Genomic DNA, 4,498 nt, shown 5'->3' with positions numbered 1-4,498 from the left:
AAAAACGATGCTTAAAAACATTTTTGTTGTAGTGATTGTGACTAATGATTTTGATTTTATTGAGATTTTTTAAAATTTAAAATTATTTTATATTTTGAGTTAAAAAAACTTGCAATTAAGTTTTTTTTCTCTTTTAAAAAATTATTATTTTAATTTAGAGTATCAAAGATATTTAATTTTTTTAAATAATAAATTATAGAGGTGAAAAAATATATTGTTTACTAATGAACAATTTTGTACTAAAAAAAATTATGAGAGGTTTATCTAGAAATAGGTGTAAAGAACAAAAAAAAGTTTATATCTAAGTGCCCATATGGAATCATTCTAAATTTTCAAAGTAAAACATAAAAATTATTATAAGATTTAATAAATTATTATTTAGGCGTATCATTTCGCTCCCAACTTATTTTTTTCGTTAGCATTTAGGTCCTTAACATTCACTTGCCTATCTTGTAAAAAATGGGGCACTGAATATTATTTTGCTACACAATTATAAGACCAAGACTACACGTTATTGGGTATCGGGTAAAATAATAATAATAATGTATGTATATTAATATAATTAAGACTACGTGCATGACCACTTTTGTTTATATATATAAATATATATATATATATATACTCTTAGTTAATAATTAGGGAATATACCATTTCAGTATCTTATTATTTGTCCAAGTACCAACTTAATACCCCTATTGTTTAATAAATACTATTGTATTCTGAAAATACGAGCTAAAATATTCAGCTCGTGGTACTAGACGATAAGTTGTTTAGTCACACCCCCAATCCAACAGTAACGAAGTCTGGAAATTTATCTGAGGACAAGGTGAGTATCCAAGTTCTTATGTTTTATGTCGCCAAAGATCAAGCAGAGGTCGAGACATGGCAATATGATTAGAACTCGGCTTAACAGGTCTACTCGCCTAATACAATAGATATGTTTGAGACATCAAGGTGCAGTCAGAATTTGACTTATCATGTTAGCTCGCCTAATATGATAAGTCTGTTTGAGTTATTATAACATAATTGGAGCTCGCTAACGGTGGACGATAAGGGTACGTTTTGGCAAATCCCTAAAGATTTGGGATTCATTCTTCAATAAGGAAATAATCTAATTTAAGTCTGTATCAATTGTAGTAATTATCCATTTATAAAATATATTATAATTATGGGTAGTTACCGGAAAATATGTATTACCCAAACGTGTTCATTCTCCATTATAAATAATAGGGGAATGAGCAATGAAAGAGGTGCTTCATTTGTATGTACTGAAACTTTGGAGTAATAATCATGGATTGTTATCTCTCAAAAAATACTTAGAAATAATAGTGGCTCATGAACTAGGTGGATTTTAACTATTGAACCATGTAAGATTGTGGAGGATTTTATTTATTACTTTTAATCAGTTTATTCAAGCCAAATATCTTTTTATTTCGTTTCTAATTCTAAGTTGACGAAAATTCACGTCAACGATTTGGTACTTTCATTAAGAGCATTAGGCTTGATTTGAGAATTCAATTTTCTTGTCATGAAGAATTTTTTTTGTAAGAAGAGTTAGCTTTATCGACAGGCCAAAGGGAATACATGCCTACTATTCCAACAAGGGAAGGAAACTCTCAGCGTACTGACAAACATCCCTAACACCCCGCGGGAAATAACCAAGACATGGGAAGTGTAACACCCTACTACCCTAGAGCTGTTACCGTGTGATTTTAAAATGTGCCATTAGTTCGCTAATCGAGGTATTAAGCTGAAAAGTGTGATTAAATCAAAATAAAGACTCGTTTAATGAAAATTAAGTATAAATGGTTGGACATTTATTAAAATCGTAAAAGTGTTACATTGGGATCCAAAAATACTGTTTTGAAATATATTTACAATCCAAAGATATGGGTACAGTTGACCTAAGTGACAAAATCGAACGGTTACATTGTGTCCCTCAAAACAACCCCAGCCGTGGCAGCCAAGTAGGCCAAACATGTACGCACCGCTTCATGCCCTCCAACTCATGGTTGATCGATCCTTTCCTTGCCCTTACTTGCACCACAGAGCACCCATGAGCCAAGGCCCAACAAGAAAACTTCACAGCACAACATATAATAATTTACTTTAACAAATGCATAATTAATCAAACTTGTCAAACAATCTACAAGTTCCTATCTGAATTCACAACAACACAACAACACATCAGCACAACCGCATAGCCAACAACACAACCGCACAACAGCACATAAGCACAACAGCGCAACAGTACAACAACACATAAGCACAATAGTGGTCTCCGCCGATCAGGGTGCGTTACCAGGCACCGAGTCCACGGTCTTAACTGAGCGGGTGAGTACAACACCCTTTGAGGGTCTCGCCCTGGCAGCTTGCATTCATCATGCTTAATGTCGATCCCAGCCTTTGCCGCTCCCGGCCCTTACTAATCCCGACCTTTGCCGCTCCCGGCCCTTGCTGATCTCGGCCTTTGCTGCTCCCAGCCCTTGCTGATCCCGACCTTTGCCACTCTCGGCTGTTGCTGCTCCCGGCCCTTGTTGCTCCCGACCCTTGCTGATGCCGACCTTTGCCGCTCTCGACCTTTGCTAATTCTGACCCTTGCTGTTCTGTTACAAACACACGTATGACGTAATAGTTACAAACCATACACACGATACTAAGCACAATCTAGTTCTACGGGCACAGACAATTTTCTTACCTTGTGTCCCGGGCTGACAATCCAAAGTGATCCCAAGCTAGCACGATCCCTAAACTCGAGCCTAAGCGGTAAAACCTAGTCACAACGTAATGATAAATAGCCATCACAATCAAAATCAATTAAAAGCCTTTGGAGTAGCATACTAGCCCCCGGGACCTCGAATTCTACTAAATTGGGTAGTAGAATCCTTCCTGAGCTTAAGTTTTGAGTTCCTGATCTTAAAACCCTTAATTGGGCAATATCCCCTATTTGACCCGCGGCCTAGCCCCTAGGGCCGTGACATGCTACAAGTCAGAGAGCCCCGAGGCTCTCTTTTGGGGGACGTGGACCGCGGCGCGCCTCGACTTGCGCCGTGGCACCTGGGCAGTTTCAGAGACCCCTAGGGCCTTCTGGGTTCATGCGGGCCGCGGTGCTTGAAGAACAGGACCGCGACTTGGACTTGCGAACCTAGTTTTTCCCAGCATTTTCAAATTCCTAAACTCCCCAAAATCGTTCCAAATTCAGTTTTTACCCTAAATAAACCACCTAAATCATTCCAGGAATTCAGATACACGATAATTAACAACCTATAGCTTCTAAAATATTCCTAAACATCAAAATTCACAACTCACTAATAACACTTAAATAACTCAAGGTTCTAATCCATACCTCTGAATCTCAGCAGAATTTGAATCCCCTCCTTAGCTGCTAGTATCCTTAGCTGCCTCCAATCCTCAGTCACAACCTGAAGTTTAATTCAAATCATCACCAAATTAAAAGCTTCAAAATTCCACACTTCCAAGCTTTGAGAGAAAAAAACTTAGAGGGAGAGAAAAAGAAACGTGAGAGAGAGTGTTTGTTCCTGCTTCCTTTAGTTTCTAGGGTCTTCTTACTTAACTAAGTCTATCTCCTTGATAAAAGACCAAAATGCCCCTTAGGTATAACCCTTTCCTTTAATGGCTCCAAGGGAAAAATCATCATTTGCCACATTTCTCGCTAATCCTCAAGTAGCCCTATAAATTCTGAATTAATTCTGACATACCCAAATAATCACTAAATAATTACCCGTTACCCGTTCAACCTCGAATACATACTACATTCCCAAAATACCCCTAGGCTCACCCCGATCCAGGTATTTGACCTCGTTGTGACTATTCCGCTAATCCGCCCACTAGGATCGTCTCAGACCACACATCTCAAATATATCCCCATAACACTGGGGTCTCACTCATAACACATACATAATTACATTTATGCCCTCAATGGGCCAAAATTACAAACATGCCCCAATTTACAAAAAAAATGGGCCCACATGCATATTTAATACACATAACATGAAAATCTAATCGCATTACCACACAAATCATTTATATCACACAATCACACACATAATTCATTAATCGCATGTATCATTCCAATTAGGCCCTCCAGGCACAGTAATTAAGGCAGTCAGCCTTAATAACAAATTCAGGATGTTACAAGAAGTTCATCAATACATCCACAGAGAGAAGCTCGTTATTCCTCACATTATGTTGGGAAAGTTGAGTAAGAAAATACTCAACTTAGGGATCAACTAAATAGTGCGAACATGCGCATTGATGAGAACATGGCAAGGTTGCCACCTGCGACAAATCTTCGTTCCATGACAAGTGGATCTCAGCGAGCTAGGTCTCGAGGGCGCCCACGTATAAATGTCAGTCGCTCTGTCATGACAACAACTCCCAGTACAAAATTTCCATCAAGAGGGAAAACACCCCTAGCTGAATGCCCATGAGTTAATCAAATAGCCCGAGAAAAAAAAGGGCGATCTCCCTCCTAATT

This window comes from Humulus lupulus, chromosome 2 (assembly GCF_963169125.1).
Source record: "Humulus lupulus chromosome 2, drHumLupu1.1, whole genome shotgun sequence".
NCBI lineage: Eukaryota > Viridiplantae > Streptophyta > Magnoliopsida > Rosales > Cannabaceae > Humulus > Humulus lupulus.
The sequence above is the reverse complement of the archived record's forward strand: the minus strand, read 5'-3'. Positions refer to the sequence as shown.